Here is a 26,875-nt window from a genome sequence, read left to right on the forward strand (position 1 = left end):
AACTCACAAACATCCTCCTGTTTCTCCTTCCCCAATGCAGGGATTAATGCCTTCACTGTCAGGTCTAGCCCATTATTATTAATTACTGTTTGTGTGCAGGATGTGGGGGGGTCCCACATGCAGTACACATATGGAGTTCTCACGTCACCAGGCTGAGCAGTGTGTGCCTTTACCTACTGAACGCCTCCCCCCTGGAGGGGGGGTGGCAAGTCAATTTTAAACATGGTGTTCATGGGAGGCAGACCTCTCTCAGCAATGGTAACCTTGAAGCAGAGACCAGGAAGAAAGTATCCCAGGCTAAGGAAACAGCCAGTGCAAAGAATGATCTGGAGAGTTGCAGGAACAACCACGCTACTGTGAAAGGGGTTAGAGGGCACTGGAAATGAAGTCAGCCCAGCGGGGTGGGGGTGGACAGTGGGCAAAGCCTATCCTGGGAACAGTGGGCTGAGTTCTTTCTGTGTTCTGGCCTTCAGGGTTATCCCAGTGGCCCTTCAAGCTTCTAAGACTGGAGTCCAGACCATGGGATACTGAGACAGCATTATCAACAGGCCATGAGTGGCTTCCATTGTTATAGTCCTCATAGTTCTGCCACCATTCTCTGTTCGTCAAACGGGAGGCTCTAACTGCTGAACCGAAGCTGATGGGCTTCAATCATCAGCTAAACAAGTGAAGAGAAAGGAAAAAAATTGTGTGTATGTGTGTGTGTGTGTGTGTGTGTGTACGAGCATGGGTTACCATATAAAATACATTATTTCATCATTTGTTGTTTTGAGACAGGGCCTTATGTAACCCAGACTGGCCTAAAATTCAATATGGAGCTGGGCAGTGGTGGCACAGGAGACAGAGCAGGTGGATCAGTTTGAGCCAGCCTGGTCTACAGAGTGAGTTCCAGGACAGCCAAGGCTACACAGAGAAATGTTGTTTCGAGAAAACAAAACTACCACAACTACCACCCCACACCACCACCAACAACAAAACCCCCCAAACAAAAAAACCCTCAATATGTAGTCAAACATGACCCTGAATTCCTGATCCTCCTGTCTCTACCTCCCGAATGCCAGAATTACAGCTATGTGTACCATTATGCATTGTTGGGAATCAAACCCAGAACTCCATACATGCTAGACAATGACTCTCCACCTACTGCACACATGTCTCTGTCCTCTACTCCATGATCCAGGCTAGTGTGTCCAGCCCCATTTATCAGCCACTATGGACATGAAGAGGGCCTCAGGCTGAGGCTCTTTGTATCTCACTGTATAGCCCGGATGATGATCTATCTGCCTTAGCCTCCTTAGTGCCTAAGCCACCATGCTCAGCTTTTAATTGATCTTTTAAGGCCACCCCTGAACTGGGTACCTTTCCAGCTTACAGAAGGAAGTAGAGCCGCTCACCCCAGGTAACAGCTATGGCGCTCACCAAGAAACTGTCAATTTGCAATGCATAGCTGTTGAATAAATAAATACTTCTTTCCCATGCTTCTTACAGAAAAGGTCCTGAGGACCAGACTGGGTAAACTGGGGACTCCAAGTCACACAGGATGTGCATGATGGAAGTGGTTTCAGTCATACACTCACCCTGCCCACTTAGCTTGGCTTTGAAGCCTTTGGGTCTTTTTTCTAATGTTCTCAACTCTCTCCTGTATATTCAACACACTTTTTTTCATCTAAGTTTGCTGTTTAATCAACATTCATGGGTTGGCACATGTGGGCAAAGGTGCTTGCCACAAAGCCTGATGACCCAAGTTTGATCTCTGACACTTACACTTGGCACACCGGCCTACACAAAATAATTAAATGACTAAAGATATTTTTATAGTCAACACTCATATGTTGGTCAATTATTTTGAGGCATGGGGCTACATGCTTGGGTCCAGTTAGAAGTTAAAGAAACAGTCTAAAATACAACAAAGCTATCTGTTCATTTACAGTTTACATTGATTTATCAGGTTGACTTTTGAGACAGAGTCTCACCAGGTAGCCCTGGCTATCCTTGAACTCTTAAGAGATCTGCCTGTGGCCAGGAAGTGGCGGTGCACGCCTTTAATCCCAGCACTTGGGAGGCAGAGGCAGGTGGATTTCTGAGTTCAAGGCCAGCCTGGTCTACAGAGTGAGTTCCAGGACAGCCAGGGCTACACAGAGAAAAAAAAAAAAAAGAGACAGAGATTGAGAGAGAGAGAGAGAGAGAGAGAGAGAGAGAGAGAGAGAGATATCTGCCTGCCTCTGCCTCCTAACTACTGGAATTAACGGTGTGTACTACCAGGCCTAGCCTATCTGGGATTTTCTTTTTTTCTTTTTCTTTTCTTTTTTTTTTTTTTTTTTTTTTTTGAGACAGGGTTTGTCCTGGAACTAGTGCTGTAGACCAAGCTGGTCTTGAACTCCCAAAGATCCTCCCTGCCTGCTCTGCCTCCCAACTGTTGGGATTAAAAGCGTGCACCAACTCCACCTGGAGCCTAGCTAGGATTTTTAGGACATTAATTTTATTAATTTGTGTATATATGTGGGTGGGTACACATGCCACAGAATGGAGCACATTAAAGGTCAGAGGTCAGCTTTCCAGAGTAGATTCTCCTTTTGCTATGTGGGTGCTGGGGATCAAACTCAGGTGGTCAGGCTTGGTGCAAGCATCTTTATCCACTGAGCCAAATAACAGACCCCCTGTTGGGGGCCAACTTTTAGCAGAAAGCGGCTATCAGCTTTGCAGCCATCTTGAGCCATATACCCTGACATGAGACTTGGATTACAATAGCCTACAACAGCTGAGCACACTCCGATAATCTTGGTTTAGATACCTTGGGTACGTGAGATTAAAGGTGTGTAACTTAAGAGTATGACTTAGAAGTGTAGAGATCAGATTTAGAGACAAGACCTAAGGGCATGATTAAAGGTGTGACCAAAAGGCATGGCTTAGAAGTGAGACATATAAAAGGATAGAGGCAGACAGAGAAAGTAACAGATAACTTGACATTAAGTAGAAGACACTTGGCTCAAGAGAGAATCAGACACAGCAGAGAGAAGACAGAGAAGCAGGCACTTGGAAGAGAACTTGGAAGAAGTAACTTTGAACTTGGAGGCACTAGGAACTAGGAACTAGGAACTTAGGACTTGGGACTTGGAGAGAAGAAGAGAAACTGAAGAATAAACAGGATTGAATCACACTCTGTCTGGTCTCCCTCCATTCTTCGAGTCTGTCCTCACTCTCTCTCTTGCTGAACCCTGACCCGCAGACCGGAGCGTCAGCTTGGGCCAGGAAACAGTGGCTGCCAAGCGTGGAGTGGAGAAGGCCGCAACATTTTTGGCCGCCCAAAGTGGGCCAGCCTAGGCTCCAATATTTTTGGCGCCCGAACAGGGACTAGTGCGGGTCTCAACAGCCCCCTGTTTGTTTGTCTGTTGGCGAATTCACTATGTAGATCATGCTGGCCTTGAACTCACAGAGATCTGCTTTGCTTGCCTGCCTTTGCCTGCAGGCTACTGGGATTAAAGGTACATAACACCACACCTGGCAGTTTGTCTTTAAAGATTTACTTTATGCGTTCGTGTTTGCATATGGGAGTATGTGCATGGGGGTGCGTGCACACTAATGCTGGTTAGTGTGGCTGCTACAAAGGGCCTACGGGCCGTGTCCCTGAAGCCCAAGTTACAGGCAGCTATGAGCCACACAACATGGGTACTTCTAAACATGAGGTCATTACTTCCCACGCCCTTCTACTTCGTTTCTGAAACAGGAACCCCATGCTCCGCTTCCCAAGTCCTGGGATTCTATGCATGCTCCACCACATTCAGTTTAGCACTTGTATTTCTGAAAGCAGGTTGAGAGAGGACATAGGAAATGGTACTATAAACTAGCAAATTACAAACTTATATATATACTTATATATATATATATATATATATATATATATATATATATTTAATTTACGCGTATTTGATTTTTATCAACTGACTAAAATGTAACATATGATTTTATATCTATAAATGCAAAACTGTATGTGATATGCTATATCAAATTATTTAAATATTACATTACTCATAAGTGCAAACGTGGCTGTAGGTAAAATCAACATCAATGTAAAGTAGATAACATGCCAGAAACTGTTAAGAGCTATGAGTGAAAAGCCTCTAGGAAAAAGAGTTAGAAACATGTAGTTTTAAATAGGCTGAAAAGTGGGTGAGGTTGAGGCAGGAGGATCACTGTGACCTTGAGGCCAGCCTCAACTGCATAGTAAATTCCAACCTGGACTAATAAGGACTGAAGTGGTACCTTCAGTCTTGGTTGAGGAGGGATGGAGGCCAGAGAGGCAAGGAGGGAGGGATGAGTGACAGATGAAGACAAAGAACAAAACCAGGGGCCGGCCAGTGTACACAATAAAGATGATACCTAGGCCAGACTCATACCAGTAATCCCCAGGGCGGAGCTTCTGATAACTAACATAATTACCTCATGGGGAATGATCTGAGTTCTTTTTTTCCCTTTATATTTATTTTGTGTATGAGTACACTGTAGCTGTCTTTAGACAGACACACCAGAAGAGTGCATCAGATCCTATTACAGATGGTTGTGAGCCACCATGTGGTTGCTGGGAATTGAACTCAGGACCTCTGGAAGAGCAGTCAATGTTCTTAACTGCTGAGCCATCTCTCTAGACCCCGGTCTGTGTTCTTATTTTGAGTTTTGTGGGCTTCTGGGGGTAAGGACATGAGGTCCAAACTGAACCTATCCAGTTACATATCAGACTAGGAGAGAGAATGTGGGAGTAACAGAGGGTGAGGAGCAAACCCCCCCCCCCCTTCCTTGGCTGTTCCTCAAGGATCCCTCCATTTGAGGACCCTTTACAGGTCTGGCCTTGCTTGCTTCCCATAAAACTATATGACCCACGTGACTTGCCCATGACACTTGGTTTCTAATCTAACCCAGCAAGGAGCTTCTGTTTCCCTCCCTCAACACCAGGGAAGCTAGGCTTACAAGCTAGCCTCAAGCTCTGAGCCTTCAGAGAGCAAGCTTCTGAAACCACACCACAGGTCCATCAGACACTGTCCCTGCTCATCCTGAATCTGTCAGGCCTGGGGAACCAAGGAGTAAACACAGCAAGACCTGAAGACACCAGGCAGAGCATGCAACACAACCCTGGGGGTATACAAAGAGAAAAGTGGGATTCTGCATCATACAAGCACACCAGCCTTCAAAGGCTCCCAAGGCAGCCTGGCACAGTAACACAGGTTGTAATGCAGCATTTGGGAAGGCAGGTAGAATCTATTAGGAATATAAGTTCAAGGCCATCCTCAGCTACATAGTGAGTTAAAGGCTAATCTGGGCTATCTGAGTTACTACTGTCTACAGAACAAACAGGGACCAGTAAGAGGGCGTAAGGATGCTTAAAGTCAAGCCTGAACCCCCAAGATGGAGCCCTGTGACTAATATGGTGAAGGGTCTTGTCCTCTGACTTTCTCATGGCTTATAATGTGCACACATGTACACACACGTACACTTGCATAAAATAAATAAAGCATAAACATAAATTTAAATGTAGCAAGAACCAATCAAACCCTTCCTAATGACATATACCTCTCAAAAGGCAGTTTTTCAGATTCTCCCAGAGTGTCTCTACAGTGGGCTCTGGGGTCACCCAGCAACCAGACACGAGTATTTCCAGCCAGATGTACAAATATTCACATGGAGCTAAGGAAAAGAGTGTCTGCCTCCATCCTGCCTCCAGGTCAGGTCTTGTGGCCTGAGAAGTCATTTCAGTGGCTTGCACCACCATCTGCTGGAGCTGGGATGTGGGTCGTGGTTCCTGCTACTAGAAAAGTCTTTGTTGGCCAATGCGCAAGCCAATGGCTTCTAGGCTAGACAGGCTCTATAAAACAGGTAGGCCTGTTTCTATTTCTCTCTCCCATTGACAGTCTCATTCTGTAGCCAAGACTGGCCTCGAACTGCTGATCCTCCTGCCTTCTCTCCTCAGTACTGGGGACACCGGTACAACCCACAGCATGTGGCTACAATTCTAGAATTCTCCTTTGCTTCTCCTTCTGCTACACCCACGCACCAAGCCCTCTCTCTTTTCTATGACCACAGCAGAGGCTCAAGAACAAAGCAGCTAGCCCCAGCCTGCTGGTGTTCCCAAAGTCTAGCACAGGCCTGTCACCAACCGGCCACTCAGAAGCTCTGATTGTGTGTGTGAGGGGCAAGAATGGCGAAGCCCTCCTGGAATGCAATTTGGCAAGCCTCCTGGAGTGTAAGGGCACGCTGCCTCTGCCTCAGCTATGCCTCTCCCAGGAAACTCTCTTGCATAAGAGATCTGAGGTTCAGTGATGGAAAAGAAATGTCAGGTCAGGTCACTCCCAGGCTCTAACCATCCCCCACACTCTTACAGGATCCCAGCACTCAGAATCAAAGCCAAGTCCTGGCCAAAGACACAGACTGAAAACTGCAGAGCAAAAAATTCACTCACTCGCCAGCTCAACACAGAATAATGTGCAATACAAGACACCCAAAGGACTGGAGGCAGAGCCTGATATCAATCCTTACCTTAATTCAGGAAATGAGAATATGATTCATCAGTAGAGCCCCTGCCTAGCATCTTCCAGTGAGGGGCTGGGGTGTGGCTCAGTGGTAGAGCCCCTGCCTAGCATCTTCCAGTGAGGGGCTGGGGTGTGGCTCAGTGGTAGAGCCCCTGCCTAGAATCCTCAGTGAGGGGCTGGGGGCGTGGCTCAGTGGTAGAGCCCCTGCCTAGAATCCCCCAGTAAGGGGCTAGGGGTGTGGTAGAGCATCTGGGAGGGGCTGGGGACTCCATTTAGCTACCTAGCATGCTAGAAACTGTAAGTGTGATCTGATCCTTAGTGGAAACAAAGCAAAATATTCAACCTGTAGGAAGCAAGAAAAGAGTATGGATGGAGACAAAGAGATATCTAAAAGAGAAACAGCAATACAGATTTAAATGCAACCTTATCGAAGACTATAGTAAACATAACCTGGTATGATATTCATGACTACAGCAACCAGGAATTTCAGGGCTAGACTGGGCTATATTTTGTCTTAAAAAAATAAAAATAAAACAAACCAGGGGGATGAAGAGATCACTCAGAAGTTAAGAGTGCTTACTGCTTTTCTAGAGGATTGTGGTTCAGTTCCCAGAATTCATGTTACATGGCTCATAGCTGCCTGTAACTTCAGCTCCAGGAGATCTGACACCCTCTTCTGGCCTTTTGGAACACCTATATACATATGTACACAGACACACAGACACACAGACACACACACACACGCACACATTAATTAGTTAAAATCTGTTTTTAAAAGTATTACCTTTGGGCTGTAGAGATGGCTCATGAGTTAAAAGGGCACACAGGTCTTTCAGAGGACCCCAGTCCAATTCCTACAACCCATATCAGGTGGCTCATACCCCCCTGTAACTCCAGCTCCAAGGAATCCCACACCTGGCCTCTGCAAGGGCTGAATGGGTGTGCACACACAATTAAAAATAAATAAATCTTTCACTATCTTTGGGGACTGTGAGATGACTAAGCTGGTAAAGGCACTTGCATCCAAGCTTAACAATCTGAGTTCAAATCTCAGATCCCACAGAGTAGAAGGTCAGAACTGACTCTTAGACATTTTTCTCTGACATGGTGCTATGTATGGCATGAGCACCTCTTACATTCATATAAATGAGTGTAAGAAAATCTGTTTTAATTGGTATCTTTGGGTGTTTAGCTGACGACAAGTGAACTTGTGATGGTTGATAGTGACTGTCAGCTTGAAGATCTAGAATTACAGGATTCCAGAGTGAGACTGTGAGTGTTCCCAGACTGGCTTAACTGGGGTGGGAAGACTCACCCCAAATGTGGGGAACACCATTCCCGGGCTGCAGTCCTGAACCAAATAAAAAGAAGAGAGCCAAGTGCCAGTGTTCATTTCTTTCTGCTTCCTGACTGTGTAGACAATGTGACTGACTGCAGGTGCCTCACATTCCTGCCGCCATGCTTACTTCATCCTGCTGAGTTTCATCCTGGAACTGTGAGCCAAAATACACCTTTCCATAGGGAAGGAAAGAAGGAATCTGTCTGGTGTCTCAGAGACCACAGGCTACCAGGTTCTACAAGGAGTATGTCAGTACATTAACGCTTGAGGCCCTTGAGCTACAGCCTAACTTTGTCTCTTTCAGGGCAGGTACAATATCAAGTCGCAAAATCTTGATGATAATAACAGCAACAACAGCTGGGACAGAGAGCAACTGGCAGGGTCCTTAAGTCATCAGAACTAAATGCCACAGCTGAATTAAATTCTACAGCCACCCTCCCAGGGGGTGGTGTGGATCAGCAGTCAATCCAAAACTGAATTCTACATTCCTCACCCTTAACCCAACTCACAGGGCAGATGCCCCTGGATTTCCTTAACTGTCCCTTAATGCCAACAGCCACTATACATGGGTGGCCAGGGAATGACTTTTGAAGTGTCTACAACATTGGTTATATCAAGGAGGAACACAGAGCTTTGGTGATCCAGAGTGTCGTCTCATACACTCCAGAAATCTGTTCAGACTCTTAAAAACTTGACCGGGGTATGGGTGTCCTCTATACCCACAACCTGTGTGAAAGTTGGGTGTAGCCTCTTCTGCCTGGTAAGTATGGACTTGATTAAGTGTTAGGTCCTGAAGGGACTGTAGGAGACTATTGTGCCAACAGGGCAGGGGGCTGTGGGCAGACATCTGCTTAAGAAACCAGCAGTACAGCATGGGGAAGTGGCCCTGAACACAGCCATGTAGTGAGAGTGACGGAGCTGGGAGCCTGGGTGTGGGGAAAGCAGATAAAAGGGCGGGAGATAAGGTCAGGCAAAGGAGCCAGGTACAAGGACTTTGGATGGAAGGACAGGGCTTTCTACCTCAGAGAACCTAGAGCCAAAAGAGGTGGCAAAACTGTCGTTTCTTCCAGGCTTATAGCTGTCTCTGCCTGCCCTCTACCCACCCAGGCAGCTCTCACTCCTTCACTCCTTCCTTCCTTCCTTCCTTCCTTCCTTCCTTCTTTCCTCCCTCCCTCCCTTCCTTCCTTCTTTCCTTCTACCCCCTTTTATATTTATGTGTGTATGTGCATGTATGCGTGGTGTGCAGTGTGTCATGTGGCGGTCAGAGGGCAACCAGTGGAGTGGGAGCTGGCTCTCTCTACCACGCAGATCCCATAGCCAAACTCAGACGGTCAGGCTTGGCAGCAAGCATCTTATATACAACCACCTCACTGCCCACTCCTTGACTTTTCTTGAGACAGGGTTTCAGGGAGTTTGCTATATAATGAGGATAGCCTTGAACTCTGTCTTACAGCCTCACTGAACCTCCCCACAGGGCCCACCCTCCCATCTTCCTCGGTTTCTAACAGTGGTCCAGGCTGGTACCCTTCCTGACCCAGAGCTTCTAGAACACCTGCTCTAAGCCAGGAAACCTGACCCTAGTCCCTCTGAGCCAAGAGGCTTCTGGAAACTCCCTACTTTGTTCAGGAGGAGGCACTGACCTTCACACCTGGGCGAGACTCTCCTCCCCGCAAGCACACAGCATGGGGAGAAGAACTGATTCTCAGCCAGGTGAGTCCCTTCTTTGGGAGCTGCCCTCACACACCCTCACCCTTGCCTCCCTTTGCCAACCCACGGGTGTCTGGGCTTTCTTATGGAAGGGCTGCCCCTCACACCACGTTCATATCCACCTATGAGCTACTCACCCCTGTGGCCTTGGCTCATGCTAGATACTCGCTCTCTGACTCCTTTTCCATCCACAAAACCACAACACCCATATCCAGTTCCATCTGCCAGGCTCATCCTCCTTTTAAAAGCTCCTGGTGGCTTTGATCAAAACTCTTCAGTCTAAGGGTGTCTTCTTATTGCCAGTCACTGTGCCCAATGCCTGTAGAGAACACTACTTCAAGAAGCCTGCCATGGTGCATAACCCAGATGGAAGCCTCCTTCAGAACTGGTCCGGGAATATGGATCCAGAACCTCTTCCTCACCTGCCTGGAAGGCAAAGTTCTGCCTCACCATACTCAAGAAGGCCACACACCAGAGGCCAGGAAGATGGACACTTCAATATTAGAATTAACTAGCAGCAAATCTCAACTCGGGTAGCAATTTGGCATAGGGCTTTGGAAAAGTCAATTCTCTGTTTCTGGAACAGACAGATGGCCAGAAGTAACCTGGGAATCTAAACTGTAGATTTCTTTCAACTACTTCACTTCATTTACCATTCTCCCCAACCCTGCAAATCATCACTCCAGTGCCGGGGAGGAATCCAGGTCTCATGCATCAAGAAATATATTCTTCTGGCAGGTAAAATTGGCTGAGCAGGTAAAAGGTGCTTGCAGCTAAGCATGGGGACCCGAGTTTGACCCCCAGGCCCACAGGGTAAAACAAGAAAAAACGACCGCTGCACATCAATCCTGATCTTCACACATGTGCTATGGCATGCATTCCCTCATATACACAAACCAGCAAATAAATGTGATAAAAAGGTTTTTAAAAGGGAAAGCAAAATGCTCTCCTACTGAGCCAAGCAGTGTCTGTGAGCCATTGAACATGAGACAGAGAAAAGCGACAGACAGAGAGTGCACATGTGGTATTTGAAAGGCAGCTGGGGGAAAAAGACATAGGAAGGACACAAGCCTTTAAACCCAGCAAAATCTCCAGAGAGCCACAAAGGACAGCAAAGGAGGAGCCACACAGGTACACAGTGAGTGACCGCAGGCCAGAACAGCTGAGAGTGATGGGGAAGCCTGAGCAGGTAGATGTAGAATATAGTCTGTGTGTGCAATTCCATTTCTGGATGTATTATAACCGATTATGTAATGTATATAGATGCACATATGGACCTGGACTAGTACATACATCACTTGGGATTCTGTTCTTTTCTGTTTTGAGATGGAATTTGCTATGTAGCCCAGGTTGGCCTGAAATTCCCATTCTCCCACCTCGGCCTCTCCAGTGCTGGGATTACAGGCCTGAACCACTATGCCCACTCTGTGTGTGCATACATGTGTATGTGAATGTGTGTTCAAGGACAACCTAGGATGTCATTCGCCAGGCACTGCCCACTTAAAAAAAATAATTCCTAATATTTTCTTTTATGTCACATGTATAGAGGTCAGAGGACAACTCTCAGAACTCGGTTCTTTCCTTCTAACCACATATCTCTGGCCCTCCACCTTTGCTTCAGACAGGGTATCATGAAGAATCAGGGTTCACGGATTAGGGTAGCCTAGCTGGGCAGAGCACCTCAGGAATCCACCTGTCTCTGCCTTCCCAGTGCCAGGGCTAAAAACATGCACTATGACACGTGAGTTTTTTTTAGCCAGGGTTTTGGGGCTTGAACTCAGGTCCCCATTCTTGCAAACCAAGCACTTTAGAAACTGAGTCACTGGTCTGCCTCCTCCAGCACACAAACACGGTATAATTTACTTTGTTTTTCTTTATGTATGTGTGTAGCTGTGTAAGTGTATGGAACTGGAGCTGTAAGCACTTCTGAACCACCTGACACAGGTGCTAGGTTTCCAATGCTGGTCCTCACAATAAAGCAGCAAGCGTTCTTAATTGGTGAGGAACCCCTGTCCCTCCCTATATTTATATAGAATTAGGTAATTATCTTGTACTTCTGCTGTGCTGGTGAGGGGATATTTACGCACAGAAGTTGTCTCGATGTTTTCCAGCAACAAAAGGGGGCACAGCTAGCTCCAAGCTTCTTAATTATCAGAGTAAGGGCCAGCCAGATGGCTCAGCAGGGAAAGGCGCTGGCCACTTAGCCTAACCACCTGAACTCCTTCCCTGTGGACCACGTGGTGGAGAGAAGTTTATCACCTGACCTCAATATATATAGTGGCGTGTATACACACACACACACACACACAAATTTAACTTGAAAAGGTTTTCTTTTTTTTTTTTTGAGGGGGAGGGGAGGCTAGAGAGATGGCTCAGCAGTTAAGAGCACTGACTGCTCTGCCAGAGGTCCTGAGTTCAATTCCCAGCAACCACATGGTGGCTCACAATCATCGGTAATCGAATCCGATGCACTCTTCTAGTGTGTGTCTGAAGACAGTCATATAAATAAAAAAAAATAAATACATCTTAAAAAAATTGGTTTTTTGCTTTTTTTTTTTTTTTAAATCTAAGTTAAAGTATAGAGTCATGAAAAGGGACATACTCAGAAAAGAAAAGGTCTGGGTGGACACCAGAAATCTCTGTTCATTCAAATAAGAAGCCAGGAACTCTAACAAATAAAATAGTGAGCCTCAAGCCAACCCTGGCAGAAGCCTATGATGCCAGCACTTAAGAGACCAAAGTAGGTCTGCAATTTAATTGCCAGCCAGAGTAACTTAGTGAGAGCTTGTCCCAAGAAAAAGGAAGACTGAGGGCGTGGCTCAGTGGTGGAGCCCTTGCCTAGAATCCCCCAGTGAGGGGTTGGGGGCGTGGCTCAGTGGTAGAGGCCCTGCCTAGAATCCCCCAGTGAGGGGTTGGGGGCGTGGCTCAGTGGTAGAGCTCCTGCCTAGAATCCCCCAGTGAGGGGCTGGGGGCGTGGCTCAGTGGTAGAGCCCTTGCCTAGAATCCCCCAGTGAGGGGTTGGGGGCGTGGCTCAGTGGTAGAGGCCCTGCCTAGAATCCCCCAGTGAGGGGTTGGGGGCGTGGCTCAGTGGTAGAGCTCCTGCCTAGAATCCCCCAGTGAGGGGCTGGGGGCGTGGCTCAGTGGTAGAGCCTCTGCCTAGAATCCCCCAGTGAGGGGCTGGGGGCGTGGCTCAGTGATAGAGCTCCTGCCTGGAACCCACTACACACCAAGAAACATACATGCCTATACTTACACACACACAATAAATGTAAGTATAAAATTTAAAGGAAAAAAAAAAGGTGGAGTTATTGAGAAACTATCTGCTGTTAACATCTGGCCTCTATCCAAAAGGATACACATGTTCATGTGAACAGCTACATACCACATACCCCTTATCTATGTAGTGGGTCTACAAAAACCGATACTGAATGAAATGTGCTCACCCCAGGGGTTGATGAAATGGTTCAGTAAGTAAAGGGCTGGCTGAAGAAGTGTGAGGATCTGAGTTCAAACCCCCCACCCTGAGTCCCAAGTAAGGGTGGGCACAGTAGCACATGTCTGCAATTCCAGTGATTCTGTGGTAAGATGGGAGGTGGAAACACAAGAACCCCTGAGTGCTCATGAGCCTGTTACCTTGGCAAAACAGAAAACACTACCTCAAACTAGGGGAAGCAAAGGATGGGCACCCCAGGTGCTGAATTCCATACATATATATGCATTGGCAAGTCCATGCCCGCTCACTTACTAACTCATGTCATAAACACACGTAGAAGGCATTCAACCTGAAGGACAGCCAGGCCTGGTGGTGCCCTGTAATCCCAGCACTCAGGAGGTAGCAGGAGGGACAGACTACATGAGACCTCGTGTCTACCAACTCACTGAAGGACAGCACTCTACAGGTGGCATTCCACAACTGTGAAATACTGGCTGTGGCCAGGATGACGGTCATCAGGGACAGTTGCTGGGTGGGGCCAGGAATGTGCTGTGTCTTGATGAGGTGTGACTTACACTGTGGCAGGCTCTGGCTAAGACTTGTCAGAAGACAAGGGTGGACTCTGTATATTTTATTGTATGTAAATTACACTCTGGCAAGAAATGGTAATAAGAAAGAAGATCTGCAACAGTTCCCCATTCCTGAGGGGCAGAAAGTCCAAGACCTCTAGAGGATGATTCCAAACATTACTAATATGATCTTTCACATATATTAATCAGTATATAAATTAACCCAACTAATATCATTTATTTATACCAATAACAAACAAGAATATATAAACAATATGTGAAAATTCTAGATTCTATATGCGCATACACACACACACTGAAGTCTAATTTGTAAGTTAGGCATAGCAAGAGATTAATAACAACAGAAATGAATTAGAACAATTAGGGCTGGTGAGATGGGTTGGTGGGTAAAGGTGACTGCTGCACAAGCATGGAGATCCGCGTTTGAGTCCTGAAACACCATAAAGATGAAAGAAAAGAGACTACACAGTTGTCTGTTGACCTTTACAGCTCTACCATGGCATGTGTATACGCACACAGCAACGATAAAAGTTAAATAATGGAACAATTTAAACCGTCTACTAGAAGTTTATGAATGTTATTTCTCTGAAGATGGTCTATCCAAGGAGCTTAATTTTATTTTGAGGCAGGGGCTCAAGTAACTCGGGCCGGACATAAACTTTCTATGAAGTTGAGAATAATCTTGAACTTTTCATCCTCCTGCCTCCATCTTCCAAGTGCTGAGATTATAAACTTGCTTCACCATGCTCAGTTTGAGATACTAGGGATTGAACCCAGAGTGTTTTGTTCACAGCTAGGCAGACTGAGCCACACCCCACCCTGTGTTGTGTATTTTGTGTCTGTGTACATGTGTGTGTTGGTGGCTGAGGTTAGTGGAAACACGAAGTGCCCTACTCCACCATTCTCTGCCACTGACGAGGCCTCTTCCAAGACATGGTTTCTGAGTAGCCCTGGCTGTCCTAGAACTTGCTCTGTAGACCAGGCTGGCCTCAAACTCCCAGAGATCCTCCTGCCTCTGCCTCCTAAGTGCTGGAATTAAAGGTGCATGCCACCACTGCCAGGCATCTGCCTCACTCTTTTGAGGCAGGGTTTCTCATTGAACTTGGAGCTAAGTTAACAGCCAGTAAATGCCAATATAACGCCCCCAGTACTAACTCTGCTCTATGCCTGGGTTACTGACATGGAAGTGGCCATGCCCAGCCTCTGATGTGAGCGCTGGGATTCTAATGCAGGTCCACGTGCTTGTGAAGTACTACATCTCTCCAAACTGGGAAGGTACTTTTGATCCATTTTTGCTTGTTCATATTTGTTTTATTTTGTGAGGCAGTGTTTTTTTGTACCCAAGGCTGGCTTCAAACTTGCTACATGGCTGAAGATAGCTTTGAGCTCCTGATCTTTCTGCCCCCACCTACCAAGTGGATCCAAGTATGTGTTACAACATTGGGATTTTTTACAGTGTTTGTTCTAAGACAGTCTTGCTCTGTAGCCCAGGTTAGATTGCAATCCTCCTCCTTCAGCCCCCCAAGTGCCGGAAAACAGATGTACCATCATGCCCAGCTTCAATGCATCATACAGCACTGTATTCACCCCTCTTGCTCAATTTAAATAACTGAAACCATGAAGTAGAGGAGCCAGCATGAGGAACCTCAGGAGCTACCAAGCCCCCTGAGGAGACCTCTCCCCACTACACCAAGCATTCAAGGCACTACCCCAAGAGAGGCACAGAAAAGTTAAGGTCCAGTGCATTGGTGGGATCCAAGCTGTGGAAGCCAGCCCACCCTGTATCAGGACAAGCTGCTGAAGTGTCCACCGCTGGTTCAGGATGCTAGAGGAACCTCATCTTTAGGTACCCTGGAATGCTGAGATAGCAAGGCTCCCCAAAGGTTCTTTTGAGGTCCCCAGGGTCATTAACAACAGTCCCATAGCATTAGACAGGTATCTCAGCTCACTGGGCCCCTGAGCCTGCTAGAGAAGAAACTAGGGAAGGGTCACTGAAGAATCATGAGTTCCCTCCAAGCAAAGGGAAGGACGGAGCTGGTAACCAGAAGGGTGCAAAAGCAGCTGAGGCTGGCAAGAGGGGAGTGTGTGGTGGAAGGGTGTCCTGAGTCATCGGCCATTTATTTCTCTGACCCAATCAAACTGCAGAAAGAGGGACTCTGTCCCCCATCTCTAGAGCTGGTACCAGCTGTAACCAACACACTTCACTCCCAGCGCTGGTGTGGAGCCTGGCACATGCAGAGCACTTGGTCACACAAGACTGCAGTTAACAATGGGGTTCTCGAGAGAAGCGAGTCTTATCAGTCTCATGCTTCTGGTTCCCTACCCTAGGTTTTAAGGAAAAGACCAGCCCTGTCACCTAGCCACAGAGTTAGAAGGGGCACAGCCAGGTCTAACTAAACCCCAGGCAGTTGACCCGGGCACCCAAGGAACAAACTACCATGCAAAGGGTACAGTCCCCTTCTTCCACTCTCCTTGATGAGAACAATTCTTATTTTCCATTAAAGCATTTGTTTTGTGTGAGCATGTTCCAATGGATCAAAATCAGGGCCTCCCACATGCTGCTGGGTCTCAGCCCCAGCCTCTCATCCTCAGATTGTTTTTGTTTCTAACACAAAGTCTCACTAAATTTCTTGGCCTGACCTTGACCTTCCTCTGGAGCCCAGGTAGGACTTAAACTCAGGATTCTCTTGCTTCAACCTTGTAAGTAGCTGGGATTTTGGGCCCACACTACCAAGCCTAACAAGTGGGAACAATTTCTGCCGATAATATCAGCACCTGTGCCCTACACTGCACACACCCAAGGTATGAACCCCCAAACCTAGGCAATTAGACAGCACTCGATAGGGTAAGATCAAGATGGAGAAATCACTTAAGTCCCAAAATGGGAAACTCGGAGAATGGATAAGCAAGCCCAAACCCTCATGATCTGTGATCCATTTTCCCCACCTGAGAAATGGACTTAATGCCACCACCCACCTCTCGAAGCACAGGCCATCCCCTGGAGAAGGGGAAATGGAGTCTGCACCCCAGAAATAACACAACAAATAACACCATGAATTAGAATATGATCCCTCCAAAACACCCCACCAAAAGTTAAAAATGATTTATGCACTGTGGAGGAGGGGTAACAGACCAAAAAAAAGAATCAGGAAAAAAACAAAAACAAACAAACAAACAAACAAACAAACACAAAAAAACTGTTCCAGGAAATGCTACTTTGAACTCTAAGTGGTTCCTTTCAAATTTCTCTAATAGAAAATGAGCATCCGGGCTGGAGAGATAGCTCAAGGGTTAAAAGTATGTTCAGAAGACTTTAAATTCACCAAGTTCAATTCTCTGCACCCACTTCAGATGGCTCAAGATGAACTCCAGCTCTAGGGAGCTTTGACCTTCCTGGGCACTGTACTCACATGCACAAATCCCACCACCTCCCATGTCTATGTAATTTAAAAATAAAAGTAATTAAAAAAAAAATCAAAATGTGAAAATAATTATTACAAAGTGAGCCCAGAAGCCTCCTTCAGAGGTGAGTCTTACGCTGGAAGCAGTTCAGCCATTTAAACATCACAGCCATCCAAGGAGAAGGCAGTTCTGCAACACACAAGTCAACTGAGGCTGGCTGGCATGTGACCATCATGCCTGGTGCCCTCCACTTCAAGTGCCAATACCTGGCCTGCTGCAATGGCTCAGTGCACAAGCCACCAAGACTGATGGCCTGAATTATATCCCCCAAACCACATGATGGATGGCTCCTTACAATCTGTCCTCTAACTCTACATAAATAATCATAATTACCAACACTTTTAAAGATGAGTGCACCATTAATAAACCTACTCTCTGGCTGGAACAACACTTTTTTTTTTTTTTTTTTTTTTTTTAAAAAGTCAGGCTTAGTAGTGCACACCTTTGATCCCAGCACTCAGGAGGCAGATCTCTGTTGTGAGTTTGAGACCAGACTGGTTTACATAGCAAGTTGCAAGCCAGCCAGGGCTAAATAGTGAGACCCCTATAAAGAAAATTAAAAAATAAAAACTTTAAACACACACAGTGCCAAGCCTGATGACCTGAATTTGGTCCCCAGGCCCCACATGGTGAAAGGAGAGAACTGACTCTTCTGGAGGTTGCCCTCTGACCTCCATACATTCACTGTGACACTCCTGCACCTCCACACAAACAATAAACATACATAAATAAATGCAAAACTCACTCCTGTACCCCCATGTACACAATAAACAAATATATAATTAAGTGCAAGACTTGGGGAGATGATTCAGCTAGTAAAAGTGTACTCTGTGCAAGCATGAGGACCTGAGTTCAAATACCCAAACTGAAATAAAAAGCCACGTATGACCATGCAAAGCTCCAGCACTGAAAAAGAGGAATGGAGGGAGACTGAACACAGGGATTCCTGCCAACTAGTTTCGGGCTGAGAGTTCCTGTCTCAAAGAATACCGTGAGGGGAATAATAGGAATAATAAGGCTTGGGCCCTCCCTCTGGCCTCTGCACCTGCACACAAATGTGCACATATGCACACTTACAAGCTCCTATACATACAAAGTAAAATAAAATGCCAATCCTGGGGGGGCTGGGTGGAGCTCAATGGCACAGTCTGTGTAAGATATAAGACGACTTGGATGTTGTGGCACAGAGCTGCCATCCAAGCTACTGGGGAGCTGACCAAAACATGGTTCACAAAACCCTGGGACCTGGGAGATGGCCGTGCAAGGCAGACAATCTGAACTCAGTCCCTGAACCCTATGTAAGAGCCAAACAAGGTGGCGAGCATCTGTGATCTCATCCTATGGTGAGATAGGAATGCTGACATAGGAGCCTTCCCTAAGCCTTTGGGCTGACTAGTCTGGAGTACCTAGAACAGGGGCAAACAGTAAAAGAGACTTGACTTCCAACAAGATGGAAGGTGAAGCTGTCCTCTGGCTTTCATAGACATACAACCATGATCAGACATATACATGAAAATATTTTTTTAAAATGTTCAAGGACTGTGTGAGCAACAAAATTTAAAATAAAAGACGAGTCAGGGAGTGACTCAATGGTAGAGCCCCTGCCTAGAATCCCCCAGTGAGGGGCTGGGGGCGTGGCTCAGTGGTAGAGCCCCTGCCTAGGATTCCCCCAGTGAGGGGTTGGGGGCGTGGCTCAGTGGTAGAGCCCCTGCCTAGAATCCCCCAGTGAGGGGCTGGGGCGTGGCTCAGTGGTAGAGCACCAGCCAAAAATCCCCCAGTGAAGGCCTAGGGGCATGGCTCAGTGGTAGAGCCCCTGCCTAAAAGCCCTCAGTGAGGGGCTGGGGGCGTGGCTCAGTGGTAGAGCCCCTGCCTAGAATCCCCCAGTGAGGGGGCTGGGGGCGTGGCTCAGTGGTAGAGCCCCTGCCTAGAATCCCTCAGTGAGGGGCTAAAGGTATGGCTCATTAGCATGCAATGAAACTCTGGATTCCAGATCCAACACTGAGAAATATGGCCTATTATAGAATTCCCAGCCCAGCTAGGTTGAAAAAGGCTGCTTGGAAAAAGAACTGGCTGAGATGGTACAGACCCCAGACACAGTGACTCATGAATTTCACCCAAGTTACATTTCTTCACAGCTACCAGTTAAGGCTGGTCCTGGGTTTCATGGAGGAGAAGAAGGACTAGAGCCAGCAAGCCCCATTTGGGTAGCAAGTTACAGACATGAAATTCAGACCCACAGCTGGGTTCCAGAGCCAAGGTCTTGCCCTGCACGACTACACATGTGATACAGGCTCTGAGCCGGGGAATAAAGCAAAGATGTTCTGGGACCAAATACTGCCAAGCTGGTTAAGGCAGCTCAGCAGACAGACTGGATGAGAGAACAGCCAGCATGGACAATGACTTCCTTACAGGGCAGCATCCCAGACGTCTCTCTCTGAGAGCCACCAGGAAACAAATCCCAGGCCTCCATCCAGCAGGTTGGCAATACATGGTAACACAGCCACACCATCATAGGAAACAAAGTCTTATCTGGTCAGTGGAATACCACAGAGCCCCCCCAAAGATAGAAAAGCCACACAGAAGGTGTTCTAGGAAGATAATGTGGAAAAGCAAAGGGCTGAACAATAGGAGAATGTGGTACAAGCTCTACAAAATGAGTTTCTTGGGAGACAAGCACACACACACACAGGTCCGAGTTGAGAAGTTATTCCCAGGGAGGAAGCTGGGGGGAGGAAGGAAGGCAGGCAAACAACCATAACCTTCTGTTTCAGGCTTTTTTTTTTTTTTTTTTTTTTTTAAATTTGACCTTTAAGTATTTATCAGTTAAGAAAATGAACCTCACCAGGCCTGGAAGATTCGTACACCCTTGATCCCATACTCAGGAGGCAGAGGCAGGCAGATCTCTGTGACTTCTAGGCCAGCCTGGTCTACAAAGCAAGTCTAAGACAGCCAGGGTTTGTTACACACAGAAACCCTGTCTTGATAACAACAAAAATGTCTGGTGTGATAGAATCTCAGCAATTGGAGGTAGTATATAAATAAATAAAAAAAAGTAAACAAAAAAATCAGAAGCAGGCAGAGAGAGCAAAACAGCTCAAACTTCCTCCTTGGAGTTTCTTAGGCCACCCAGACAGAACTAATCAAGCCCTGCTGCAGGATTCTCCTACTGCCCTGGCTTCCAGCAAAAGCAGCACTGATCCTGGGGCGGATCCCCCAAACAGCACCCCCCCCCCCAAGCAAGTTTAGCTGGAAACAACTGAAGAAACAAAGACACTCTGCCTCCCCAGCCACCACCTGAATACATATAACTCATACACAAAATTCTTTATCCCCAAACTAAAATGCCTTCGGAAAGCTCCTCGGGCCCTCTCATGGGGGACCTTGTCTGTCCTGGGGACACAAAGGCTTCAGTCAATTGGGAACAGTTAAACAGGGGCTGCTACAGGCACAGAAGGAATTGGGGGGTGGGAATCCTTGGGGACCACTCAATTCAACAATTCCCAACCTTGCTTGAGGCTATGGTGTGGCTGTATCTTTCATAGCTGGGGGAATAAAAAAAAGGTGAAGAGAGGGTAAAGGGGGGTGTTTGGCCCTGCTGGGGAGAGGAAGCCAGGTGCAAGTCTCCTGGGCTGCATCCAAGAATCAGGGGAGGAGACCAGGATGAGATGACCTGGGCCTTCCACCCCAGCTCCTGACTTGCAGGAGGGGTGGTGGGGGATAGCAGGCCTGGCTGCTTGCAGCCCGAGCTCCTTCGAAGGAATGCCATGTTTTTCTGTTTCCAATTAACATCCCCCCTCCCAACCCCAGCCGCCCTCTGCATTCTTGAGACTAGGAGTCAAGAAAGCCTTGGGGAGTGAGGAGGGGGAGCTGGTCTTAGGGCTAGGAAACCCCACATACACTTTAGAACCTCCTTCCCCCTATCCTCCCTGTGACCCAAAGGTTTGATGCTGACTCCTAGTCCTTCCACAGGCTAAGGGAACCCCTACCTCAATATCCCAGGAAAAGTTAGCAAAGGTGCCAGAGACATCTGGGAAGGAAAGAAGCTCTAATTTAAGTTTCTCCCATCTTCCCCAAACAGGCACCTCCTCTCAGGGAACACTGAATCTCTAAAGTCAGCGTTCCAGCAGCCCCTCTCTTCCTGGTGTACCCAGACCTTAAGTTATGTTATCCTTACAAAAAGAAGAATCAATAGGGGAGCAACAAACCTAGAATCAGACCCTATGCCTGCGCCTCACGACGAACCCTCCCACCACGAGCCCCTGCAACTTGGCCAGCACAACTCAGCCACGGAACACATACCCTGGCCTGGGTTTACTTTTCTGTAAACAAGACACCACCCATATCACCTCCCTTACTGGGGACAGTAAGCTTTCCTCCAGTGAGCACACACCCCAGCCATTGCTTATTGTATTCTCTCTCTGAGCACCTTAGCATGGGATATTCCTCCACCACACGGGTCATCCTCATCCCAAACATCTAAGACTAAATAGATGTCGTCTCCTTTCCTACCTCCGAGTCAGGTCAAAGAACTTCCAGTATGCTGTGAGCCAGGCCAGAGGAGCACAAACCACTACGACAGTTCCAATCAGACAACCAGGTCAGCTTCCCTCCCTACAGTCCAACGACAGCAATCAAGCTAAGTCCCAATCAGATGAAGTGGTGGGTGACAGGTGGCATTAGGTCCCAACTGATGCCAAGCCTTCATTCAGCTAGACCTGAGCTGATACATGTGCTCTCCCTATCCTGATACACACCAGACACAGGTGAAATGACCCATGGAGCTGAGCCCTCATCCTCCTCTGCCAAATCAACTCTGCAGGGAAGACACCTGGCAGATGTCTTCCAAACCCAAGTTCACTTAAGTCAAAGGGACAAAGTAACACAAAGTGAGGGCCAACTGGTTTTGAGCTTGGCTGTATAAACTGTAGGATGTTGTGACTTGGGGCTCAAAGTGACCCCAACTGTGTGACCTTAAACTAGTCCTTTAACTACTCTAGGCCTCAGTGAGCCTGCCTAGAAAACGGGAACACTCATTGTGCTCACTCCTCAGACTGCAGCCAGGATGGAAGGCATTTAGCAGTAACCAATCCAGGGTAGAGAGTGGTTATTTCCGGCTTCTGGGAGGTGGGGGAGCTACAGAGGAAGGCAGGGTACTGAGGTAAACAACTGATAAGTCCCATGGGGCCGCCTAGGAAAGGGGTGGTCTCTAAGTGTAGCTTCCCCTGTTTCCTCATCTTGGGGGTTGGGGTCAGAGTGGACTTAGAGTAAAGGTGTTGGGAGAGGCTGTGTGCCAAAGATCTTTTGACTTCCAGCCCGGAGTCTTGGATGTTCACACATCCCCAGATTTTTTTTTTTTTTTTTTTTGACACTACGTTGTGGGTAGCGACAAAAGGGAATGGAGGTTTAAAACTTGGGGGTGGGGTACAGAAGGGCCTGTCACCAAGACTTCCCCAGGAGAGCTGACCCGGTAGCCTCTGACCCCACCTCCAGGGACGTTCAGCTGCTCAGAACCACAAAGCAAAACAAAGGGGCGCGGAGAGGAAGGAGCCACTATGCCTTCCAATCACCGCGGGCGCCCGAGCCCGCGCCCTCCCGCGGCTCGTCGCCGGGTCCTCCGGCTGGCGGAGGCCCAAGGCCTGGCTGGGTAGCTCCCTGGTCCCTTGTCTCCCCGCGGCTGCCGGTGACAGGAGCAGAGGAAGCAGCCGTGGGGCAGCCAAAGCGATGGGAAAACCAGATGGTCCTCAACCTCCTCCCTCCTCCTCCTCCACCTACCTACCCACCCAACCATCCATCCATCCATCCATCCTATCCCATCCCTCTCCCTCCAAGCCCGCGGCCTGGCTGCCTTCCGCAGGGACCTGGCCGGGATCACTCCGGGGAAAGGACTGCCTTTGTCTAAAGGTCACCACCCGGAGCGCGGTGCCCGGGTTGGGCCTGGTGCCTCCCATTCCAAGCCCCACGGAGTTGGGAGTTCAGGGGCCGCCCCAAATCCCAGAAGGTGACAGGCGTGGAGGCTCCCTTTTTCCCTCCCTTTGATCCCTAGGAACAGGCCTCCTGCAGGACTAGCCAGCTGAGGGGGCGGGGGTCCCCTACGCTCCCTGCCGGGGATAGGAGAACCAAGTCAACTCCTCTCATTGTTTAGGGGCGATGGATAGGGAAAACCCAGTGGTCTGCATCCCAGTCCATCCCTCCCTACAAGCCTACAGAGGACCTCCCCGATTCTCCCTGGCACCCCCAAGAGGGACTTGGGGAGGGGGGCGCACGGGACGCGCGACAGGAGGGGAGATGGATCCAGCTGCCTCTCTATAGACCTTGGCTCTCCCCAGAAAAGGCGGGGAGCACAAGGAGGGGGGTCCCCAAGGCGGGAGGGGGGGTCCCCGCCCCTCCCCCCGTGGGACGTTCGCGCTCGCCCCTCTCCTCCGTTGCATTGTATCCCGGGAAGGACCAGGGAGGGAACCGGGGCGCAAGGTTTGAGATCGGGGCGCAATGAAGGGGGAGCTCTCTGCAAGATTGGGGTGGCGGCGGTGGCGCGAGAGACCTGGGATGGGGGTGTGCAGATAGTGGTGGGCGCCGATCACAAAAAAAAAAAAAAAAAAAAAGCCCAGCCTGAGCAGCGGCAGCGGGCGCTGCGCCCCGGTTGGGGGGCTGAGTGTGGAGTGTCGGGGGGGAGTGGGTTCGGCCCCAGCTCTGGCTCTTCCCCCCCAACACACACACCCTCGCCGCCGAGCCCCACTCCCCCCCTCGCTTTTGCGCCCTGTCACAGCCCCGACTCGCAGGTAGAGAGAGTTAAGAGATTTAAAGAGAAATTGCTACATTGTGAGAAACTCACCCTGATGTTTGAGCAGCCGTCGGCGCGGGGTCTCCGGGACGGCCCCGCACGGGCTGCACAGGGAGGACCCAGAAGGGGCCGGCCGGCCGGGCCGGTCAGCGCACTGCCTGATCGCATGGCGGGGCCCGGCTCCGCTGCGCCCGGGCCCGCCACCGCCCTTGCAACGAAGCGGCCCTGCGCGGCCCGGCCCCGCGCCCCGCTCCGGGGAGCGCCCCTCGGGTATGCAAAAAAAAAAAAAATTTTTTTTAATTAAATGCAAAAAAAAAAAAAATCCTTGCTGGTTTTGTGTCCCGCCCCCCCTCCTCTTCCTCCTCCTCCTCTTCCTCCCCTCCTCCCAGCTACGAGGAGGAGCCATAGAAGGTTCCGCCCCTAGCGTGGCAGCTAACCAATCGTAGAGAAGAGCAGTAGAGCGGCAGATCTAGAAGCCAATAGAAAGCTGCACACTCTGTGGGCGGGAGTACGGAGTTTCGGCACCGCCCCCTCCTCCTGGCTGGGCCCGGCTGCTAGAGCGCCTGCTCCGCTGGGGTGCCGTGGGTCCGCAACCTGAAGTTGGTATTCGAGTTGGTGGTAGTAGAAGAGGAGCTAGAGGGTCGGTGGGTGTCCGTATCCCTGCGCCAGGCCAGCCTAGGGCGGGACTATTGTGCTCTTTGGCCCAAGATGGTGGCTTCTGCGAGAGGATGCGCCCCAGGGCACTTCGGAAGACTTGCAAAGCTAGTGTGGTCGAGGCTTCTGGAGGAGGTGGGACAGTGATGCTTCCCCGCTTTGGACCCAGAGGGTGCCAGGCGATGCGGACATTGGGGCTGACCCGGACTCCAGACGTGGCGTATCAAGTCTCTCCGAACCTAGGGATTTTGAGCCGCTGTGGCGCAAGGACCATGGTCAGCCCTTCTAGACTAGAGCCTGCTTCTTCACGCCTGGCCGTCAGCGCAGATCCGAAGCTCAAAATCCTTTGGGCGACGCTTGGATTCACAGGTCTATTCCCAGAGCACTGGCTGAACGGGCATTTTAGCCCTGCGCAACCAGACCGCCCCGGCCTGCTCTTCTGCACACAACTGGCCTCATCTCTTAACGTTCAGGTCTCACATACCCTTGTTTCTCCCGAGTTCCAGAAAACCTGGTGCACAACAGTAGGTATCGAATAAATGCGTTGTATAAACGACTAATCGATCTGTTTTATAAGCCTTATCGTTGATGCCATGGCGACACTAGCCTTAATACTTAAGCATATATTTTAATTGTTTGGGTGGGTGTAAACTAGGGGTTGCTATGAAGCACAGGCTGGCCTGCAACTCGCGCTCCACCTGCCTTCACCTCCCAGGTGTTAGGATTAAACTTGTGTGTTACTATGACCAGCTTAATTTCTTTTTATTGCTATCGTGAAGTCTAAGAATATATATATAGTTAAAGTAATGAGGGTGTTTTTCTAGTATGTGGAGGTCCGGGTGCAACAATGAAAAATTGTAAAAGGTTGGAGGCTATGGGCCCTGAACAAATCGGCCTTGGCTACTTACTTGTGTGATGTGATGTAAATTAAATTACTTCATCTGTCTGTGCCCTCTATTTCCTGTTTTCTAAAATGCTGACTGTGGGTTTGTTGCTCAGTGGGTAAGGGCGCTTGCCACCAGACCTGGCAAGGAGTTCAATCCCCAGGAGCCACATTGGTAGAAAAAGAGAACTAACAGTACCAACAGGTTGTCCTCTGAGCTCTATGCTTGTAATGAATGTTTTTGGTGTTGTCTTTGGGTTTTTTTTTTTTTTTTTTTATGTGATGGGCCGGTTTTATAGAGCCATCATAAAGAAAAGAAAGTGCCTGCTGCTCCCTTCATATGATGACTTGGTAGAATCCATTGCAGAAGTGAAGCCCTGAGAGTGTTCACCCTTTCCCACAGCCCACCAGAGGTCATTGACCCGAGGATGTTTCTAATCAGAGCTGCCCTTCAGAGAGCTGGACATGTAGAATCACTAGGGAGATGTGGGCTGGAGAATCAGTAGTTCAAGGTCATCCTCAGCTACCTGGGGGCTACATGAGAGCCTGCTTCAAAAAGTCTCACGGTTTGCCCAAAGGAGCAGGGGTTAGCCCCCATCTAGATATCTTCATACAGTGTAGAAATGCAGCTTTGACTCCCAAAAAGGTAGTGTTTTGTCCAAGAACATGCATCCAGGAAGTGGGACCCAACCCTCTGCTGAAAATGTCCTCTGTGCAAAATTACCTGACCTGGGTGGCACTTGGGTGTCTGTACTAAAGCTACAAGCCCCGGAAAACTCAGAACTTGAGGCAGGACAGACAAGGAGGTAGATGACTTAAGGCCAAGGGGTTGACTTTACATGAGTGCATACATTCATGTGGAAAATGTGTTCTAACTAGCTGCATCAGGAGTTCAGTGAGAGCCATGAACTACCTCGCACACCCACCTTAGTTTATTAGGTGAAGCAGGGAGCAAGCAAGTTACAGCCTTAGTTTCTCTACTAGATCATGCGCTACAACAACCAGATTTCATTTAATTTAGTGTTTGGAGAAAGAGGTCTTGCTACATAGCCCAGGCTGGCTTTGAACTGGCTATTTCCTTGCCTCAGCTTCCCACATGCTATGCTACCACATCTGTCTAGGTTCCAGGTCTTTCTGCACTGTGGTATATCTTCTACCCCTAAGATGGTACTCAGCACTAAGTACACAAGACAGGTTTGCTGGGGGTTCAAAGTTATCTTCTGATGTCCAGCAAGTTCAAAGCCTGAGCTACATGAGAGCTTGCCTCAAAAATAAACCTTTGCTGAAAAGATACTGTCTATGACTAATACCCCAGACTTCTTAGGCAAGGGCTTTAAACACATGCTACTTGGAAGTCCCTAGCTGGGTGTGGAGGAGCCAAGACAAGCCAGCCCCCAAGGTGAGTCAGCTGGTACAGCCCTGGGAGATCAAATGTCCATCATCCTTGAAAGCCCATCCAGGCTTCTGAGCTAGTGACAAGATCCCATGGTATTAAAAAAGCACTGTGTGGG

At 48.5% G+C, this 26,875-nt stretch overlaps 2 protein-coding genes across 11 annotated transcripts in view; one reads left to right on the plus strand and one right to left on the minus strand.

Moving 5' to 3' along the window:
• Bicra (BRD4 interacting chromatin remodeling complex associated protein) overlaps nt 1-24,082 on the minus strand; it is a 77,579-nt gene extending 53,497 nt beyond the window's left edge. For 3 of the 4 annotated variants that reach the window (XM_076927298.1, XM_076927294.1, XM_076927295.1), the window contains exon 1: nt 23,879-24,080. The gene's annotated coding sequence lies outside the window, so the exon portion shown is untranslated. Of the gene's footprint in view, nt 1-23,878 lie in introns of all 4 variants that reach the window. The other variant, XM_076927299.1, reaches the window with a different exon arrangement.
• A 228-nt stretch (nt 24,083-24,310) lies between these two features.
• The window catches only part of Znf541 (zinc finger protein 541), a 48,387-nt gene continuing 45,822 nt past the window's right edge, over nt 24,311-26,875 (plus strand). For 2 of the 7 annotated variants that reach the window (XM_076927303.1, XM_076927304.1), the window contains exon 1: nt 24,318-25,005. The gene's annotated coding sequence lies outside the window, so the exon portion shown is untranslated. Of the gene's footprint in view, nt 25,006-26,875 lie in introns of all 7 variants that reach the window. The other 5 variants (XM_076927308.1, XM_076927307.1, XR_013108146.1 and 2 more) reach the window with 5 other exon arrangements.

The sequence above is a fragment of the Arvicanthis niloticus genome, chromosome 29 (assembly GCF_011762505.2).
Source record: "Arvicanthis niloticus isolate mArvNil1 chromosome 29, mArvNil1.pat.X, whole genome shotgun sequence".
Classification (NCBI taxonomy): Eukaryota; Metazoa; Chordata; class Mammalia; order Rodentia; family Muridae; genus Arvicanthis; species Arvicanthis niloticus.